The sequence below is a fragment of the Schistocerca americana genome, chromosome 1 (genome assembly GCF_021461395.2).
Source record: "Schistocerca americana isolate TAMUIC-IGC-003095 chromosome 1, iqSchAmer2.1, whole genome shotgun sequence".
Taxonomy (NCBI): domain Eukaryota; kingdom Metazoa; phylum Arthropoda; class Insecta; order Orthoptera; family Acrididae; genus Schistocerca; species Schistocerca americana.
In genome coordinates, this window is record NC_060119.1 from 109,110,495 (window position 1) to 109,131,603 (window position 21,109).

At 43.8% G+C, this 21,109-nt stretch overlaps 17 non-coding genes across 17 annotated transcripts; all 17 read right to left on the bottom strand.

Annotated features, from left to right (window-relative positions):
• Positions 1-48: 48 nt before the first annotated feature.
• Trnar-ucu lies at positions 49-121 on the bottom strand. The gene has a single exon. It is a non-coding gene; the product is annotated as a tRNA-Arg (tRNA).
• A 1,227-nt stretch (positions 122-1,348) lies between these two features.
• Positions 1,349-1,421, bottom strand: Trnar-ucu. Its single transcript has one exon. It is a non-coding gene; the product is annotated as a tRNA-Arg (tRNA).
• A 1,227-nt stretch (positions 1,422-2,648) lies between these two features.
• On the bottom strand, positions 2,649-2,721 carry Trnar-ucu. Its single transcript has one exon. It is a non-coding gene; the product is annotated as a tRNA-Arg (tRNA).
• A 1,227-nt stretch (positions 2,722-3,948) lies between these two features.
• On the bottom strand, positions 3,949-4,021 carry Trnar-ucu. Its single transcript has one exon. It is a non-coding gene; the product is annotated as a tRNA-Arg (tRNA).
• Positions 4,022-5,248: 1,227 nt separating this feature from the next.
• Trnar-ucu lies at positions 5,249-5,321 on the bottom strand. The gene has a single exon. It is a non-coding gene; the product is annotated as a tRNA-Arg (tRNA).
• Positions 5,322-6,548: 1,227 nt separating this feature from the next.
• Trnar-ucu lies at positions 6,549-6,621 on the bottom strand. The gene has a single exon. It is a non-coding gene; the product is annotated as a tRNA-Arg (tRNA).
• Positions 6,622-7,848: 1,227 nt separating this feature from the next.
• Positions 7,849-7,921, bottom strand: Trnar-ucu. The gene has a single exon. It is a non-coding gene; the product is annotated as a tRNA-Arg (tRNA).
• A 1,227-nt stretch (positions 7,922-9,148) lies between these two features.
• Trnar-ucu lies at positions 9,149-9,221 on the bottom strand. The gene has a single exon. It is a non-coding gene; the product is annotated as a tRNA-Arg (tRNA).
• A 1,227-nt stretch (positions 9,222-10,448) lies between these two features.
• On the bottom strand, positions 10,449-10,521 carry Trnar-ucu. The gene has a single exon. It is a non-coding gene; the product is annotated as a tRNA-Arg (tRNA).
• Positions 10,522-11,748: 1,227 nt separating this feature from the next.
• On the bottom strand, positions 11,749-11,821 carry Trnar-ucu. Its single transcript has one exon. It is a non-coding gene; the product is annotated as a tRNA-Arg (tRNA).
• Positions 11,822-13,048: 1,227 nt separating this feature from the next.
• Trnar-ucu lies at positions 13,049-13,121 on the bottom strand. Its single transcript has one exon. It is a non-coding gene; the product is annotated as a tRNA-Arg (tRNA).
• Positions 13,122-14,348: 1,227 nt separating this feature from the next.
• Trnar-ucu lies at positions 14,349-14,421 on the bottom strand. The gene has a single exon. It is a non-coding gene; the product is annotated as a tRNA-Arg (tRNA).
• Positions 14,422-15,648: 1,227 nt separating this feature from the next.
• Positions 15,649-15,721, bottom strand: Trnar-ucu. The gene has a single exon. It is a non-coding gene; the product is annotated as a tRNA-Arg (tRNA).
• A 1,227-nt stretch (positions 15,722-16,948) lies between these two features.
• On the bottom strand, positions 16,949-17,021 carry Trnar-ucu. The gene has a single exon. It is a non-coding gene; the product is annotated as a tRNA-Arg (tRNA).
• Positions 17,022-18,248: 1,227 nt separating this feature from the next.
• Trnar-ucu lies at positions 18,249-18,321 on the bottom strand. The gene has a single exon. It is a non-coding gene; the product is annotated as a tRNA-Arg (tRNA).
• A 1,227-nt stretch (positions 18,322-19,548) lies between these two features.
• Positions 19,549-19,621, bottom strand: Trnar-ucu. Its single transcript has one exon. It is a non-coding gene; the product is annotated as a tRNA-Arg (tRNA).
• A 1,227-nt stretch (positions 19,622-20,848) lies between these two features.
• Trnar-ucu lies at positions 20,849-20,921 on the bottom strand. The gene has a single exon. It is a non-coding gene; the product is annotated as a tRNA-Arg (tRNA).
• Between the last annotated feature and the right edge of the window lie 188 nt (positions 20,922-21,109).

The window sequence follows — 21,109 nt, forward strand, 5'->3', positions numbered from 1 at the left end:
ATATGTCAATACCCATCTCGTGATTGGCACATGTTTTTAAAAATTGCCCGTCCCTTGTGGGGATCGAACCCACGACCTTTGGATTAGAAGTCCAACGCGCTATCCTCTGCGCCGAAGGGACGCTGTGCAAGTGACGGGCTCAGATGTAAGAGATTCTGCAAGACATGACCCGTGCTACATGTCTCGCGTTACTTTTCTGATAGGCTTACTTTCATATTTCTCTGAAGCAATTACATCAAAGACTCATTATTTATGTAACAGACACGATACATCACTCCGAATCGCTCTGTTTACCATGGCCCTACTGATTGAAACACCTGCGTATTGACAGAGTTGCTCTGTACAATCGTAGTAACACAGTCCTGCTATTAGATTCGCTCACGTGCGCTGCTTACAGATAAATGGGAATTACGCTCTTTAGAACAGCATCCACTCACAAAGTGGTAAACGACACACTGGAAACACTGTATGATTAGTCACATTTTTTGACTTTGGTTGACTGCTGTGTCACAGCCGGTCCCCATCATATGTATACACTCCAACGGACGTGTGTGCCCTGTTAGCACATTTGCCAGGAACGTTAGCTGCATCACCTCCCTGTCAATTTCATGCCGTCCTCGAAGCGTCAGCCATTGCTTGGTGACAGTGTGTTTCGATGAGACGTGGACAGATGATGCATCTCTCTCGCCGTCAGTTATAGGCGGGAATCATACTTAATGTAGTTTTCTGCAAGCGTCAGCGGAGCGTCAGACGTCTCTGTCTGGTCTTCTCCCTTCTTGCATCCAGCAAGTCCCCTCCTGACAGTTCCCAGCAAAAGCCCCCTGCGCTGAAGCGAATATTGCCGCCGTTTCTATAGATACAGAGTGCCATTGTTTAATGGGAACAGTTAAGGAACCATAGTACTATATCTTGTTGTGAAACAGTCTACTTTTCTCACTTGTGGCCGAGAAAACTGAAACCCTCTCAGCTTGGGCTGGAAGAATTAAAGATCATGACTGGGATTACATACATTGACTCGTGAAGTAATACAAAATTATTTCACTCTTCATTGTATTTGTTTCTGTACAAAATGTGCGTTCTATTGCTATATTTCTATCTGTAGGTAAAAATTGGGTATTGAAAGAAAATTTGCGTGAACAGGCATGTGAAGATATGGTTCCGTTTTTACAGCATTTACACATAACAGCGTCATGGATAACAGATCTACGAGAATTTTGCTTGTATGTGTAAGGTTGACATATTTAAGCATAGAACTGAGGTCACAACAATTTTCACCTTTTGAAGACGCTTGTGGTTACCCATATGTCAATACCCATCTCGTGATTGGCACATGTTTTTAAAAATTGCCCGTCCCTTGTGGGGATCGAACCCACGACCTTTGGATTAGAAGTCCAACGCGCTATCCTCTGCGCCAAAGGGACGGTGTGCAAGTGACGGGCTCAGATGTAAGAGATTCTGCAAGACATGACCCGTGCTACATGTCTCGCGTTACTTTTCTGATAGGCTTACTTTCATATTTCTCTGAAGCAATTACATCAAAGACTCATTATTTATGTAACAGACACGATACATCACTCCGAATCGCTCTGTTTACCATGGCCCTACTGATTGAAACACCTGCGTATTGACAGAGTTGCTCTGTACAATCGTAGTAACACAGTCCTGCTATTAGATTCGCTCACGTGCGCTGCTTACAGATAAATGGGAATTACGCTCTTTAGAACAGCATCCACTCACAAAGTGGTAAACGACACACTGGAAACACTGTATGATTAGTCACATTTTTTGACTTTGGTTGACTGCTGTGTCACAGCCGGTCCCCATCATATGTATACACTCCAACGGACGTGTGTGCCCTGTTAGCACATTTGCCAGGAACGTTAGCTGCATCACCTCCCTGTCAATTTCATGCCGTCCTCGAAGCGTCAGCCATTGCTTGGTGACAGTGTGTTTCGATGAGACGTGGACAGATGATGCATCTCTCTCGCCGTCAGTTATAGGCGGGAATCATACTTAATGTAGTTTTCTGCAAGCGTCAGCGGAGCGTCAGACGTCTCTGTCTGGTCTTCTCCCTTCTTGCATCCAGCAAGTCCCCTCCTGACAGTCCCCAGCAAAAGCCCCCTGCGCTGAAGCGAATATTGCCGCCGTTTCTATAGATACAGAGTGCCATTGTTTAATGGGAACAGTTAAGGAACCATAGTACTATATCTTGTTGTGAAACAGTCTACTTTTCTCACTTGTGGCCGAGAAAACTGAAACCCTCTCAGCTTGGGCTGGAAGAATTAAAGATCATGACTGGGATTACATACATTGACTCGTGAAGTAATACAAAATTATTTCACTCTTCATTGTATTTGTTTCTGTACAAAATGTGCGTTCTATTGCTATATTTCTATCTGTAGGTAAAAATTGGGTATTGAAAGAAAATTTGCGTGAACAGGCACGTGAAGATATGGTTCCGTTTTTACAGCATTTACACATAACAGCGTCATGGATAACAGATCTACGAGAATTTTGCTTGTATGTGTAAGGTTGACATATTTAAGCATAGAACTGAGGTCACAACAATTTTCACCTTTTGAAGACGCTTGTGGTTACCCATATGTCAATACCCATCTCGTGATTGGCACATGTTTTTAAAAATTGCCCGTCCCTTGTGGGGATCGAACCAACGACCTTTGGATTAGAAGTCCAACGCGCTATCCTTTGCGCCAAAGGGACGCTGTGCAAGTGACAGGCTCAGATGTAAGAGATTCTGCAAGACATGACCCGTGCTACATGTCTCGCGTTACTTTTCTGATAGGCTTACTTTCATATTTCTCTGAAGCAATTACATCAAAGACTCATTATTTATGTAACAGACACGATACATCACTCCGAATCGCTCTGTTTACCATGGCCCTACTGATTGAAACACCTGCGTATTGACAGAGTTGCTCTGTACAATCGTAGTAACACAGTCCTGCTATTAGATTCGCTCACGTGCGCTGCTTACAGATAAATGGGAATTACGCTCTTTAGAACAGCATCCACTCACAAAGTGGTAAACGACACACTGGAAACACTGTATGATTAGTCACATTTTTTGACTTTGGTTGACTGCTGTGTCACAGCCGGTCCCCATCATATGTATACACTCCAACGGACGTGTGTGCCCTGTTAGCACATTTGCCAGGAACGTTAGCTGCATCACCTCCCTGTCAATTTCATGCCGTCCTCGAAGCGTCAGCCATTGCTTGGTGACAGTGTGTTTCGATGAGACGTGGACAGATGATGCATCTCTCTCGCCGTCAGTTATAGGCGGGAATCATACTTAATGTAGTTTTCTGCAAGCGTCAGCAGAGCGTCAGACGTCTCTGTCTGGTCTTCTCCCTTCTTGCATCCAGCAAGTCCCCTCCTGACAGTCCCCAGCAAAAGCCCCCTGCGCTGAAGCGAATATTGCCGCCGTTTCTATAGATACAGAGTGCCATTGTTTAATGGGAACAGTTAAGGAACCATAGTACTATATCTTGTTGTGAAACAGTCTACTTTTCTCACTTGTGGCCGAGAAAACTGAAACCCTCTCAGCTTGGGCTGGAAGAATTAAAGATCATGACTGGGATTACATACATTGACTCGTGAAGTAATACAAAATTATTTCACTCTTCATTGTATTTGTTTCTGTACAAAATGTGCGTTCTATTGCTATATTTCTATCTGTAGGTAAAAATTGGGTATTGAAAGAAAATTTGCGTGAACAGGCGCGTGAAGATATGGTTCCGTTTTTACAGCATTTACACATAACAGCGTCATGGATAACAGATCTACGAGAATTTTGCTTGTATGTGTAAGGTTGACATATTTAAGCATAGAACTGAGGTCACAACAATTTTCACCTTTTGAAGACGCTTGTGGTTACCCATATGTCAATACCCATCTCGTGATTGGCACATGTTTTTAAAAATTGCCCGTCCCTTGTGGGGATCGAACCCACGACCTTTGGATTAGAAGTCCAACGCGCTATCCTCTGCGCCAAAGGGACGCTGTGCAAGTGACGGGCTCAGATGTAAGAGATTCTGCAAGACATGACCCGTGCTACATGTCTCGCGTTACTTTTCTGATAGGCTTACTTTCATATTTCTCTGAAGCAATTACATCAAAGACTCATTATTTATGTAACAGACACGATACATCACTCCGAATCGCTCTGTTTACCATGGCCCTACTGATTGAAACACCTGCGTATTGACAGAGTTGCTCTGTACAATCGTAGTAACACAGTCCTGCTATTAGATTCGCTCACGTGCGCTGCTTACAGATAAATGGGAATTACGCTCTTTAGAACAGCATCCACTCACAAAGTGGTAAACGACACACTGGAAACACTGTATGATTAGTCACATTTTTTGACTTTGGTTGACTGCTGTGTCACAGCCGGTCCCCATCATATGTATACACTCCAACGGACGTGTGTGCCCTGTTAGCACATTTGCCAGGAACGTTAGCTGCATCACCTCCCTGTCAATTTCATGCCGTCCTCGAAGCGTCAGCCATTGCTTGGTGACAGTGTGTTTCGATGAGACGTGGACAGATGATGCATCTCTCTCGCCGTCAGTTATAGGCGGGAATCATACTTAATGTAGTTTTCTGCAAGCGTCAGCGGAGCGTCAGACGTCTCTGTCTGGTCTTCTCCCTTCTTGCATCCAGCAAGTCCCCTCCTGACAGTCCCCAGCAAAAGCCCCCTGCGCTGAAGCGAATATTGCCGCCGTTTCTATAGATACAGAGTGCCATTGTTTAATGGGAACAGTTAAGGAACCATAGTACTATATCTTGTTGTGAAACAGTCTACTTTTCTCACTTGTGGCCGAGAAAACTGAAACCCTCTCAGCTTGGGCTGGAAGAATTAAAGATCATGACTGGGATTACATACATTGACTCGTGAAGTAATACAAAATTATTTCACTCTTCATTGTATTTGTTTCTGTACAAAATGTGCGTTCTATTGCTATATTTCTATCTGTAGGTAAAAATTGGGTATTGAAAGAAAATTTGCGTGAACAGGCACGTGAAGATATGGTTCCGTTTTTACAGCATTTACACATAACAGCGTCATGGATAACAGATCTACGAGAATTTTGCTTGTATGTGTAAGGTTGACATATTTAAGCATAGAACTGAGGTCACAACAATTTTCACCTTTTGAAGACGCTTGTGGTTACCCATATGTCAATACCCATCTCGTGATTGGCACATGTTTTTAAAAATTGCCCGTCCCTTGTGGGGATCGAACCCACGACCTTTGGATTAGAAGTCCAACGCGCTATCCTCTGCGCCAAAGGGACGCTGTGCAAGTGACGGGCTCAGATGTAAGAGATTCTGCAAGACATGACCCGTGCTACATGTCTCGCGTTACTTTTCTGATAGGCTTACTTTCATATTTCTCTGAAGCAATTACATCAAAGACTCATTATTTATGTAACAGACACGATACATCACTCCGAATCGCTCTGTTTACCATGGCCCTACTGATTGAAACACCTGCGTATTGACAGAGTTGCTCTGTACAATCGTAGTAACACAGTCCTGCTATTAGATTCGCTCACGTGCGCTGCTTACAGATAAATGGGAATTACGCTCTTTAGAACAGCATCCACTCACAAAGTGGTAAACGACACACTGGAAACACTGTATGATTAGTCACATTTTTTGACTTTGGTTGACTGCTGTGTCACAGCCGGTCCCCATCATATGTATACACTCCAACGGACGTGTGTGCCCTGTTAGCACATTTGCCAGGAACGTTAGCTGCATCACCTCCCTGTCAATTTCATGCCGTCCTCGAAGCGTCAGCCATTGCTTGGTGACAGTGTGTTTCGATGAGACGTGGACAGATGATGCATCTCTCTCGCCGTCAGTTATAGGCGGGAATCATACTTAATGTAGTTTTCTGCAAGCGTCAGCGGAGCGTCAGACGTCTCTGTCTGGTCTTCTCCCTTCTTGCATCCAGCAAGTCCCCTCCTGACAGTCCCCAGCAAAAGCCCCCTGCGCTGAAGCGAATATTGCCGCCGTTTCTATAGATACAGAGTGCCATTGTTTAATGGGAACAGTTAAGGAACCATAGTACTATATCTTGTTGTGAAACAGTCTACTTTTCTCACTTGTGGCCGAGAAAACTGAAACCCTCTCAGCTTGGGCTGGAAGAATTAAAGATCATGACTGGGATTACATACATTGACTCGTGAAGTAATACAAAATTATTTCACTCTTCATTGTATTTGTTTCTGTACAAAATGTGCGTTCTATTGCTATATTTCTATCTGTAGGTAAAAATTGGGTATTGAAAGAAAATTTGCGTGAACAGGCACGTGAAGATATGGTTCCGTTTTTACAGCATTTACACATAACAGCGTCATGGATAACAGATCTACGAGAATTTTGCTTGTATGTGTAAGGTTGACATATTTAAGCATAGAACTGAGGTCACAACAATTTTCACCTTTTGAAGACGCTTGTGGTTACCCATATGTCAATACCCATCTCGTGATTGGCACATGTTTTTAAAAATTGCCCGTCCCTTGTGGGGATCGAACCCACGACCTTTGGATTAGAAGTCCAACGCGCTATCCTCTGCGCCAAAGGGACGCTGTGCAAGTGACGGGCTCAGATGTAAGAGATTCTGCAAGACATGACCCGTGCTACATGTCTCGCGTTACTTTTCTGATAGGCTTACTTTCATATTTCTCTGAAGCAATTACATCAAAGACTCATTATTTATGTAACAGACACGATACATCACTCCGAATCGCTCTGTTTACCATGGCCCTACTGATTGAAACACCTGCGTATTGACAGAGTTGCTCTGTACAATCGTAGTAACACAGTCCTGCTATTAGATTCGCTCACGTGCGCTGCTTACAGATAAATGGGAATTACGCTCTTTAGAACAGCATCCACTCACAAAGTGGTAAACGACACACTGGAAACACTGTATGATTAGTCACATTTTTTGACTTTGGTTGACTGCTGTGTCACAGCCGGTCCCCATCATATGTATACACTCCAACGGACGTGTGTGCCCTGTTAGCACATTTGCCAGGAACGTTAGCTGCATCACCTCCCTGTCAATTTCATGCCGTCCTCGAAGCGTCAGCCATTGCTTGGTGACAGTGTGTTTCGATGAGACGTGGACAGATGATGCATCTCTCTCGCCGTCAGTTATAGGCGGGAATCATACTTAATGTAGTTTTCTGCAAGCGTCAGCGGAGCGTCAGACGTCTCTGTCTGGTCTTCTCCCTTCTTGCATCCAGCAAGTCCCCTCCTGACAGTCCCCAGCAAAAGCCCCCTGCGCTGAAGCGAATATTGCCGCCGTTTCTATAGATACAGAGTGCCATTGTTTAATGGGAACAGTTAAGGAACCATAGTACTATATCTTGTTGTGAAACAGTCTACTTTTCTCACTTGTGGCCGAGAAAACTGAAACCCTCTCAGCTTGGGCTGGAAGAATTAAAGATCATGACTGGGATTACATACATTGACTCGTGAAGTAATACAAAATTATTTCACTCTTCATTGTATTTGTTTCTGTACAAAATGTGCGTTCTATTGCTATATTTCTATCTGTAGGTAAAAATTGGGTATTGAAAGAAAATTTGCGTGAACAGGCACGTGAAGATATGGTTCCGTTTTTACAGCATGTACACATAACAGCGTCATGGATAACAGATCTACGAGAATTTTGCTTGTATGTGTAAGGTTGACATATTTAAGCATAGAACTGAGGTCACAACAATTTTCACCTTTTGAAGACGCTTGTGGTTACCCATATGTCAATACCCATCTCGTGATTGGCACATGTTTTTAAAAATTGCCCGTCCCTTGTGGGGATCGAACCCACGACCTTTGGATTAGAAGTCCAACGCGCTATCCTCTGCGCCAAAGGGACGCTGTGCAAGTGACGGGCTCAGATGTAAGAGATTCTGCAAGACATGACCCGTGCTACATGTCTCGCGTTACTTTTCTGATAGGCTTACTTTCATATTTCTCTGAAGCAATTACATCAAAGACTCATTATTTATGTAACAGACACGATACATCACTCCGAATCGCTCTGTTTACCATGGCCCTACTGATTGAAACACCTGCGTATTGACAGAGTTGCTCTGTACAATCGTAGTAACACAGTCCTGCTATTAGATTCGCTCACGTGCGCTGCTTACAGATAAATGGGAATTACGCTCTTTAGAACAGCATCCACTCACAAAGTGGTAAACGACACACTGGAAACACTGTATGATTAGTCACATTTTTTGACTTTGGTTGACTGCTGTGTCACAGCCGGTCCCCATCATATGTATACACTCCAACGGACGTGTGTGCCCTGTTAGCACATTTGCCAGGAACGTTAGCTGCATCACCTCCCTGTCAATTTCATGCCGTCCTCGAAGCGTCAGCCATTGCTTGGTGACAGTGTGTTTCGATGAGACGTGGACAGATGATGCATCTCTCTCGCCGTCAGTTATAGGCGGGAATCATACTTAATGTAGTTTTCTGCAAGCGTCAGCGGAGCGTCAGACGTCTCTGTCTGGTCTTCTCCCTTCTTGCATCCAGCAAGTCCCCTCCTGACAGTCCCCAGCAAAAGCCCCCTGCGCTGAAGCGAATATTGCCGCCGTTTCTATAGATACAGAGTGCCATTGTTTAATGGGAACAGTTAAGGAACCATAGTACTATATCTTGTTGTGAAACAGTCTACTTTTCTCACTTGTGGCCGAGAAAACTGAAACCCTCTCAGCTTGGGCTGGAAGAATTAAAGATCATGACTGGGATTACATACATTGACTCGTGAAGTAATACAAAATTATTTCACTCTTCATTGTATTTGTTTCTGTACAAAATGTGCGTTCTATTGCTATATTTCTATCTGTAGGTAAAAATTGGGTATTGAAAGAAAATTTGCGTGAACAGGCACGTGAAGATATGGTTCCGTTTTTACAGCATTTACACATAACAGCGTCATGGATAACAGATCTACGAGAATTTTGCTTGTATGTGTAAGGTTGACATATTTAAGCATAGAACTGAGGTCACAACAATTTTCACCTTTTGAAGACGCTTGTGGTTACCCATATGTCAATACCCATCTCGTGATTGGCACATGTTTTTAAAAATTGCCCGTCCCTTGTGGGGATCGAACCCACGACCTTTGGATTAGAAGTCCAACGCGCTATCCTCTGCGCCAAAGGGACGCTGTGCAAGTGACGGGCTCAGATGTAAGAGATTCTGCAAGACATGACCCGTGCTACATGTCTCGCGTTACTTTTCTGATAGGCTTACTTTCATATTTCTCTGAAGCAATTACATCAAAGACTCATTATTTATGTAACAGACACGATACATCACTCCGAATCGCTCTGTTTACCATGGCCCTACTGATTGAAACACCTGCGTATTGACAGAGTTGCTCTGTACAATCGTAGTAACACAGTCCTGCTATTAGATTCGCTCACGTGCGCTGCTTACAGATAAATGGGAATTACGCTCTTTAGAACAGCATCCACTCACAAAGTGGTAAACGACACACTGGAAACACTGTATGATTAGTCACATTTTTTGACTTTGGTTGACTGCTGTGTCACAGCCGGTCCCCATCATATGTATACACTCCAACGGACGTGTGTGCCCTGTTAGCACATTTGCCAGGAACGTTAGCTGCATCACCTCCCTGTCAATTTCATGCCGTCCTCGAAGCGTCAGCCATTGCTTGGTGACAGTGTGTTTCGATGAGACGTGGACAGATGATGCATCTCTCTCGCCGTCAGTTATAGGCGGGAATCATATTTAATGTAGTTTTCTGCAAGCGTCAGCGGAGCGTCAGACGTCTCTGTCTGGTCTTCTCCCTTCATGCATCCAGCAAGTCCCCTCCTGACAGTCCCCAGCAAAAGCCCCCTGCGCTGAAGCGAATATTGCCGCCGTTTCTATAGATACAGAGTGCCATTGTTTAATGGGAACAGTTAAGGAACCATAGTACTATATCTTGTTGTGAAACAGTCTACTTTTCTCACTTGTGGCCGAGAAAACTGAAACCCTCTCAGCTTGGGCTGGAAGAATTAAAGATCATGACTGGGATTACATACATTGACTCGTGAAGTAATACAAAATTATTTCACTCTTCATTGTATTTGTTTCTGTACAAAATGTGCGTTCTATTGCTATATTTCTATCTGTAGGTAAAAATTGGGTATTGAAAGAAAATTTGCGTGAACAGGCACGTGAAGATATGGTTCCGTTTTTACAGCATTTACACATAACAGCGTCATGGATAACAGATCTACGAGAATTTTGCTTGTATGTGTAAGGTTGACATATTTAAGCATAGAACTGAGGTCACAACAATTTTCACCTTTTGAAGACGCTTGTGGTTACCCATATGTCAATACCCATCTCGTGATTGGCACATGTTTTTAAAAATTGCCCGTCCTTTGTGGGGATCGAACCCACGACCTTTGGATTAGAAGTCCAACGCGCTATCCTCTGCGCCAAAGGGACGCTGTGCAAGTGACGGGCTCAGATGTAAGAGATTCTGCAAGACATGACCCGTGCTACATGTCTCGCGTTACTTTTCTGATAGGCTTACTTTCATATTTCTCTGAAGCAATTACATCAAAGACTCATTATTTATGTAACAGACACGATACATCACTCCGAATCGCTCTGTTTACCATGGCCCTACTGATTGAAACACCTGCGTATTGACAGAGTTGCTCTGTACAATCGTAGTAACACAGTCCTGCTATTAGATTCGCTCACGTGCGCTGCTTACAGATAAATGGGAATTACGCTCTTTAGAACAGCATCCACTCACAAAGTGGTAAACGACACACTGGAAACACTGTATGATTAGTCACATTTTTTGACTTTGGTTGACTGCTGTGTCACAGCCGGTCCCCATCATATGTATACACTCCAACGGACGTGTGTGCCCTGTTAGCACATTTGCCAGGAACGTTAGCTGCATCACCTCCCTGTCAATTTCATGCCGTCCTCGAAGCGTCAGCCATTGCTTGGTGACAGTGTGTTTCGATGAGACGTGGACAGATGATGCATCTCTCTCGCCGTCAGTTATAGGCGGGAATCATACTTAATGTAGTTTTCTGCAAGCGTCAGCGGAGCGTCAGACGTCTCTGTCTGGTCTTCTCCCTTCTTGCATCCAGCAAGTCCCCTCCTGACAGTCCCCAGCAAAAGCCCCCTGCGCTGAAGCGAATATTGCCGCCGTTTCTATAGATACAGAGTGCCATTGTTTAATGGGAACAGTTAAGGAACCATAGTACTATATCTTGTTGTGAAACAGTCTACTTTTCTCACTTGTGGCCGAGAAAACTGAAACCCTCTCAGCTTGGGCTGGAAGAATTAAAGATCATGACTGGGATTACATACATTGACTCGTGAAGTAATACAAAATTATTTCACTCTTCATTGTATTTGTTTCTGTACAAAATGTGCGTTCTATTGCTATATTTCTATCTGTAAGTAAAAATTGGGTATTGAAAGAAAATTTGCGTGAACAGGCACGTGAAGATATGGTTCCGTTTTTACAGCATTTACACATAACAGCGTCATGGATAACAGATCTACGAGAATTTTGCTTGTATGTGTAAGGTTGACATATTTAAGCATAGAACTGAGGTCACAACAATTTTCACCTTTTGAAGACGCTTGTGGTTACCCATATGTCAATACCCATCTCGTGATTGGCACATGTTTTTAAAAATTGCCCGTCCCTTGTGGGGATCGAACCCACGACCTTTGGATTAGAAGTCCAACGCGCTATCCTCTGCGCCAAAGGGACGCTGTGCAAGTGACGGGCTCAGATGTAAGAGATTCTGCAAGACATGACCCGTGCTACATGTCTCGCGTTACTTTTCTGATAGGCTTACTTTCATATTTCTCTGAAGCAATTACGTCAAAGACTCATTATTTATGTAACAGACACGATACATCACTCCGAATCGCTCTGTTTACCATGGCCCTACTGATTGAAACACCTGCGTATTGACAGAGTTGCTCTGTACAATCGTAGTAACACAGTCCTGCTATTAGATTCGCTCACGTGCGCTGCTTACAGATAAATGGGAATTACGCTCTTTAGAACAGCATCCACTCACAAAGTGGTAAACGACACACTGGAAACACTGTATGATTAGTCACATTTTTTGACTTTGGTTGACTGCTGTGTCACAGCCGGTCCCCATCATATGTATACACTCCAACGGACGTGTGTGCCCTGTTAGCACATTTGCCAGGAACGTTAGCTGCATCACCTCCCTGTCAATTTCATGCCGTCCTCGAAGCGTCAGCCATTGCTTGGTGACAGTGTCTTTCGATGAGACGTGGACAGATGATGCATCTCTCTCGCCGTCAGTTATAGGCGGGAATCATACTTAATGTAGTTTTCTGCAAGCGTCAGCGGAGCGTCAGACGTCTCTGTCTGGTCTTCTCCCTTCTTGCATCCAGCAAGTCCCCTCCTGACAGTCCCCAGCAAAAGCCCCCTGCGCTGAAGCGAATATTGCCGCCGTTTCTATAGATACAGAGTGCCATTGTTTAATGGGAACAGTTAAGGAACCATAGTACTATATCTTGTTGTGAAACAGTCTACTTTTCTCACTTGTGGCCGAGAAAACTGAAACCCTCTCAGCTTGGGCTGGAAGAATTAAAGATCATGACTGGGATTACATACATTGACTCGTGAAGTAATACAAAATTATTTCACTCTTCATTGTATTTGTTTCTGTACAAAATGTGCGTTCTATTGCTATATTTCTATCTGTAGGTAAAAATTGGGTATTGAAAGAAAATTTGCGTGAACAGGCACGTGAAGATATGGTTCCGTTTTTACAGCATTTACACATAACAGCGTCATGGATAACAGATCTACGAGAATTTTGCTTGTATGTGTAAGGTTGACATATTTAAGCATAGAACTGAGGTCACAACAATTTTCACCTTTTGAAGACGCTTGTGGTTACCCATATGTCAATACCCATCTCGTGATTGGCACATGTTTTTAAAAATTGCCCGTCCCTTGTGGGGATCGAACCCACGACCTTTGGATTAGAAGTCCAACGCGCTATCCTCTGCGCCAAAGGGACGCTGTGCAAGTGACGGGCTCAGATGTAAGAGATTCTGCAAGACATGACCCGTGCTACATGTCTCGCGTTACTTTTCTGATAGGCTTACTTTCATATTTCTCTGAAGCAATTACATCAAAGACTCATTATTTATGTAACAGACACGATACATCACTCCGAATCGCTCTGTTTACCATGGCCTTACTGATTGAAACACCTGCGTATTGACAGAGTTGCTCTGTACAATCGTAGTAACACAGTCCTGCTATTAGATTCGCTCACGTGCGCTGCTTACAGATAAATGGGAATTACGCTCTTTAGAACAGCATCCACTCACAAAGTGGTAAACGACACACTGGAAACACTGTATGATTAGTCACATTTTTTGACTTTGGTTGACTGCTGTGTCACAGCCGGTCCCCATCATATGTATACACTCCAACGGACGTGTGTGCCCTGTTAGCACATTTGCCAGGAACGTTAGCTGCATCACCTCCCTGTCAATTTCATGCCGTCCTCGAAGCGTCAGCCATTGCTTGGTGACAGTGTGTTTCGGTGAGACGTGGACAGATGATGCATCTCTCTCGCCGTCAGTTATAGGCGGGAATCATACTTAATGTAGTTTTCTGCAAGCGTCAGCGGAGCGTCAGACGTCTCTGTCTGGTCTTCTCCCTTCATGCATCCAGCAAGTCCCCTCCTGACAGTCCCCAGCAAAAGCCCCCTGCGCTGAAGCGAATATTGCCGCCGTTTCTATAGATACAGAGTGCCATTGTTTAATGGGATCAGTTAAGGAACCATAGTACTATATCTTGTTGTGAAACAGTCTACTTTTCTCACTTGTGGCCGAGAAAACTGAAACCCTCTCAGCTTGGGCTGGAAGAATTAAAGATCATGACTGGGATTACATACATTGACTCGTGAAGTAATACAAAATTATTTCACTCTTCATTGTATTTGTTTCTGTACAAAATGTGCGTTCTATTGCTATATTTCTATCTGTAGGTAAAAATTGGGTATTGAAAGAAAATTTGCGTGAACAGGCACGTGAAGATATGGTTCCGTTTTTACAGCATTTACACATAACAGCGTCATGGATAACAGATCTACGAGAATTTTGCTTGTATGTGTAAGGTTGACATATTTAAGCATAGAACTGAGGTCACAACAATTTTCACCTTTTGAAGACGCTTGTGGTTACCCATATGTCAATACCCATCTCGTGATTGGCACATGTTTTTAAAAATTGCCCGTCCCTTGTGGGGATCGAACCCACGACCTTTGGATTAGAAGTCCAACGCGCTATCCTCTGCGCCAAAGGGACGCTGTGCAAGTGACGGGCTCAGATGTAAGAGATTCTGCAAGACATGACCCGTGCTACATGTCTCGCGTTACTTTTCTGATAGGCTTACTTTCATATTTCTCTGAAGCAATTACATCAAAGACTCATTATTTATGTAACAGACACGATACATCACTCCGAATCGCTCTGTTTACCATGGCCCTACTGATTGAAACACCTGCGTATTGACAGAGTTGCTCTGTACAATCGTAGTAACACAGTCCTGCTATTAGATTCGCTCACGTGCGCTGCTTACAGATAAATGGGAATTACGCTCTTTAGAACAGCATCCACTCACAAAGTGGTAAACGACACACTGGAAACACTGTATGATTAGTCACATTTTTTGACTTTGGTTGACTGCTGTGTCACAGCCGGTCCCCATCATATGTATACACTCCAACGGACGTGTGTGCCCTGTTAGCACATTTGCCAGGAACGTTAGCTGCATCACCTCCCTGTCAATTTCATGCCGTCCTCGAAGCGTCAGCCATTGCTTGGTGACAGTGTGTTTCGATGAGACGTGGACAGATGATGCATCTCTCTCGCCGTCAGTTATAGGCGGGAATCATACTTAATGTAGTTTTCTGCAAGCGTCAGCGGAGCGTCAGACGTCTCTGTCTGGTCTTCTCCCTTCTTGCATCCAGCAAGTCCCCTCCTGACAGTCCCCAGCAAAAGCCCCCTGCGCTGAAGCGAATATTGCCGCCGTTTCTATAGATACAGAGTGCCATTGTTTAATGGGAACAGTTAAGGAACCATAGTACTATATCTTGTTGTGAAACAGTCTACTTTTCTCACTTGTGGCCGAGAAAACTGAAACCCTCTCAGCTTGGGCTGGAAGAATTAAAGATCATGACTGGGATTACATACATTGACTCGTGAAGTAATACAAAATTATTTCACTCTTCATTGTATTTGTTTCTGTACAAAATGTGCGTTCTATTGCTATATTTCTATCTGTAGGTAAAAATTGGGTATTGAAAGAAAATTTGCGTGAACAGGCACGTGAAGATATGGTTCCGTTTTTACAGCATTTACACATAACAGCGTCATGGATAACAGATCTACGAGAATTTTGCTTGTATGTGTAAGGTTGACATATTGAAGCATAGAACTGAGGTCACAACAATTTTCACCTTTTGAAGACGCTTGTGGTTACCCATATGTCAATACCCATCTCGTGATTGGCACATGTTTTTAAAAATTGCCCGTCCCTTGTGGGGATCGAACCCACGACCTTTGGATTAGAAGTCCAACGCGCTATCCTCTGCGCCAAAGGGACGCTGTGCAAGTGACGGGCTCAGATGTAAGAGATTCTGCAAGACATGACCCGTGCTACATGTCTCGCGTTACTTTTCTGATAGGCTTACTTTCATATTTCTCTGAAGCAATTACATCAAAGACTCATTATTTATGTAACAGACACGATACATCACTCCGAATCGCTCTGTTTACCATGGCCCTACTGATTGAAACACCTGCGTATTGACAGAGTTGCTCTGTACAATCGTAGTAACACAGTCCTGCTATTAGATTCGCTCACGTGCGCTGCTTACAGATAAATGGGAATTACGCTCTTTAGAACAGCATCCACTCACAAAGTGGTAAACGACACACTGGAAACACTGTATGATTAGTCACATTTTTTGACTTTGGTTGACTGCTGTGTCACAGCCGGTCCCCATCATATGTATACACTCCAACGGACGTGTGTGCCCTGTTAGCACATTTGCCAGGAACGTTAGCTGCATCACCTCCCTGTCAATTTCATGCCGTCCTCGAAGCGTCAGCCATTGCTTGGTGACAGTGTGTTTCGATGAGACGTGGACAGATGGTGCATCTCTCTCGCCGTCAGTTATAGGCGGGAATCATACTTAATGTAGTTTTCTGCAAGCGTCAGCGGAGCGTCAGACGTCTCTGTCTGGTCTTCTCCCTTCTTGCATCCAGCAAGTCCCCTCCTGACAGTCCCCAGCAAAAGCCCCCTGCGCTGAAGCGAATATTGCCGCCGTTTCTATAGATACAGAGTGCCATTGTTTAATGGGAACAGTTAAGGAACCATAGTACTATATCTTGTTGTGAAACAGTCTACTTTTCTCACTTGTGGCCGAGAAAACTGAAACCCTCTCAGCTTGGGCTGGAAGAATTAAAGATCATGACTGGGATTACATACATTGACTCGTGAAGTAATACAAAATTATTTCACTCTTCATTGTATTTGTTTCTGTACAAAATGTGCGTTCTATTGCTATATTTCTATCTGTAGGTAAAAATTGGGTATTGAAAGAAAATTTGCGTGAACAGGCACGTGAAGATATGGTTCCGTTTTTACAGCATTTACACATAACAGCGTCATGGATAACAGATCTACGAGAATTTTGCTTGTATGTGTAAGGTTGACATATTTAAGCATAGAACTGAGGTCACAACAATTTTCACCTTTTGAAGACGCTTGTGGTTACCCATATGTCAATACCCATCTCGTGATTGGCACATGTTTTTAAAAATTGCCCGTCCCTTGTGGGGATCGAACCCACGACCTTTGGATTAGAAGTCCAACGCGCTATCCTCTGCGCCAAAGGGACGCTGTGCAAGTGACGGGCTCAGATGTAAGAGATTCTGCAAGACATGACCCGTGCTACATGTCTCGCGTTACTTTTCTGATAGGCTTACTTTCATATTTCTCTGAAGCAATTACATCAAAGACTCATTATTTATGTAACAGACACGATACATCACTCCGAATCGCTCTGTTTACCATGGCCCTACTGATTGAAACACCTGCGTATTGACAGAGTTGCTCTGTACAATCGTAGTAACACAGTCCTGCTATTAGATTCGCTCACGTGCGCTGCTTACAGATAAATGGGAATTACGCTCTTTAGAACAGCATCCACTCACAAAGTGGTAAACGACACACTGGAAACACTGTATGATTAGTCACATTTTTTGACTTTGGTTGACTGCTGTGTCACAGCCGGTCCCCATCATATGTATACACTCCAACGGACGTGTGTGCCCTGTTAGCACATTTGCCAGGAACGTTAGCTGCATCACCTCCCTGTCAATTTCATGCCGTCCTCGAAGCGTCAGCCATTGCTTGGTGACAGTGTGTTTCGATGAGACGTGGACAGATGATGCATCTCTCTCGCCGTCAGTTATAGGCGGGAATCATACTTAATGTAGTTTTCTGCAAGCGTCAGCGGAGCGTCAGACGTCTCTGTCTGGTCTTCTCCCTTCTTGCATCCAGCAAGTCCCCTCCTGACAGTCCCCAGCAAAAGCCCCCTGCGCTGAAGCGAATATTGCCGCCGTTTCTATAGATACAGAGTGCCATTGTTTAATGGGAACAGTTAAGGAACCATAGTACTATATCTTGTTGTGAAACAGTCTACTTTTCTCACTTGTGGCCGAGAAAACTGAAACCCTCTCAGCTTGGGCTGGAAGAATTAAAGATCATGACTGGGATTACATACATTGACTCGTGAAGTAATACAAAATTATTTCACTCTTCATTGTATTTGTTTCTGTACAAAATGTGCGTTCTATTGCTATATTTCTATCTGTAGGTAAAAATTGGGTATTGAAAGAAAATTTGCGTGAACAGGCACGTGAAGATATGGTTCCGTTTTTACAGCATTTACACATAACAGCGTCATGGATAACAGATCTACGAGAATTTTGCTTGTATGTGTAAGGTTGACATATTTAAGCATAGAACTGAGGTCACAACAATTTTCACCTTTTGAAGACGCTTGTGGTTACCCATATGTCAATACCCATCTCGTGATTGGCACATGTTTTTAAAAATTGCCCGTCCCTTGTGGGGATCGAACCCACGACCTTTGGATTAGAAGTCCAACGCGCTATCCTCTGCGCCAAAGGGACGCTGTGCAAGTGACGGGCTCAGATGTAAGAGATTCTGCAAGACATGACCCGTGCTACATGTCTCGCGTTACTTTTCTGATAGGCTTACTTTCATATTTCTCTGAAGCAATTACATCAAAGACTCATTATTTATGTAACAGACACGATACATCACTCCGAATCGCTCTGTTTACCATGGCCCTACTGATTGAAACACCTGCGTATTGACAGAGTTGCTCTGTACAATCGTAGTAACACAGTCCTGCTATTAGATTCGCTCACGTGCGCTGCTTACAGATAAATGGGAATTACGCTCTTTAGAACAGCATCCACTCACAAAGTGGTAAACGACACACTGGAAACACTGTATGATTAGTCACATTTTTTGACTTTGGTTGACTGCTGTGTCACAGCCGGTCCCCATCATATGTATACACTCCAACGGACGTGTGTGCCCTGTTAGCACATTTGCCAGGAACGTTAGCTGCATCACCTCCCTGTCAATTTCATGCCGTCCTCGAAGCGTCAGCCATTGCTTGGTGACAGTGTGTTTCGATGAGACGTGGACAGATGATGCATCTCTCTCGCCGTCAGTTATAGGCGGGAATCATACTTAATGTAGTTTTCTGCAAGCGTCAGCGGAGCGTCAGACGTCTCTGTCTGGTCTTCTCCCTTCATGCATCCAGCAAGTCCCCTCCTGACAGTCCCCAGCAAAAGCCCCCTGCGCTGAAGCGAATATTGCCGCCGTTTCTATAGATACAGAGTGCCATTGTTTAATGGGAACAGTTAAGGAACCATAGTACTATATCTTGTTGTGAAACAGTCTACTTTTCTCACTTGTGGCCGAGAAAACTGAAACCCTCTCAGCTTGGGCTGGAAGAATTAAAGATCATGACTGGGATTACATACATTGACTCGTGAAGTAATACAAAATTATTTCACTCTTCATTGTATTTGTTTCTGTACAAAATGTGCGTTCTATTGCTATATTTCTATCTGTAGGTAAAAATTGGGTATTGAAAGAAAATTTGCGTGAACAGGCACGTGAAGATATGGTTCCGTTTTTACAGCATTTACACATAACAGCGTCATGGATAACAGATCTACGAGAATTTTGCTTGTATGTGTAAGGTTGACATATTTAAGCATAGAACTGAGGTCACAACAATTTTCACCTTTTGAAGACGCTTGTGGTTACCCATATGTCAATACCCATCTCGTGATTGGCACATGTTTTTAAAAATTGCCCGTCCCTTGTGGGGATCGAACCCACGACCTTTGGATTAGAAGTCCAACGCGCTATCCTCTGCGCCAAAGGGACGCTGTGCAAGTGACGGGCTCAGATGTAAGAGATTCTGCAAGACATGACCCGTGCTACATGTCTCGCGTTACTTTTCTGATAGGCTTACTTTCATATTTCTCTGAAGCAATTACATCAAAGACTCATTATTTATGTAACAGACACGATACATCACTCCGAATCGCTCTGTTTACCATGGCCCTACTGATTGAAACACCTGCGTATTGACAGAGTTGCTCTGTACAATCGTAGTAACACAGTCCTGCTATTAGATTCGCTCACGTGCGCTGCTTACAGATAAATGGGAATTACGCTCTTTAGAACAGCATCCACTCACAAAGTGGTAAACGACACACTGGAAACACTGTATGATTAGTCACATTTTTTGACTTTGGTTGACTGCTGTGTCACAGCCGGTCCCCATCATATGTATACACTCCAACGGACGTGTGTGCCCTGTTAGCACATTTGCCAGGAACGTTAGCTGCATCACCTCCCTGTCAATTTCATGCCGTCCTCGAAGCGTCAGCCATTGCTTGGTGACAGTGTGTTTCGATGAGACGTGGACAGATGATGCATCTCTCTCGCCGTCAGTTATAGGCGGGAATCATACTTAATGTAGTTTTCTGCAAGCGTCAGCGGAGCGTCAGACGTCTCTGTCTGGTCTTCTCCCTTCTTGCATCCAGCAAGTCCCCTCCTGACAGTCCCCAGCAAAAGCCCCCTGCGCTGAAGCGAATATTGCCGCCGTTTCTATAGATACAGAGTGCCATTGTTTAATGGGAACAGTTAAGGAACCATAGTACTATATCTTGTTGTGAAACAGTCTACTTTTCTCACTTGTGGCCGAGAAAACTGAAACCCTCTCAGCTTGGGCTGGAAGAATTAAAGATCATGACTGGGATTACATACATTGACTCGTGAAGTAATACAAAATTATTTCACTCTTCATTGTATTTGTTTCTGTACAAAATGTGCGTTCTATTGCTATATTTCTATCTGTAGGTAAAAATTGGGTATTGAAAGAAAATTTGCGTGAACAGGCACGTGAAGATATGGTTCCGTTTTTACAGCATTTACACATAACAGCGTCATGGATAACAGATCTACGAGAATTTTGCTTGTATGTGTAAGGTTGACATATTTAAGCATAGAACTGAGGTCACAACAATTTTCACCTTTTGAAGACGCTTGTGGTTACCCATATGTCAATACCCATCTCGTGATTGGCACATGTTTTTAAAAATTGCCCGTCCCTTGTGGGGATCGAACCCACGACCTTTGGATTAGAAGTCCAACGCGCTATCCTCTGCGCCAAAGGGACGCTGTGCAAGTGACGGGCTCAGATGTAAGAGATTCTGCAAGACATGACCCGTGCTACATGTCTCGCGTTACTTTTCTGATAGGCTTACTTTCATATTTCTCTGAAGCAATTACATCAAAGACTCATTATTTATGTAACAGACACGATACATCACTCCGAATCGCTCTGTTTACCATGGCCCTACTGAT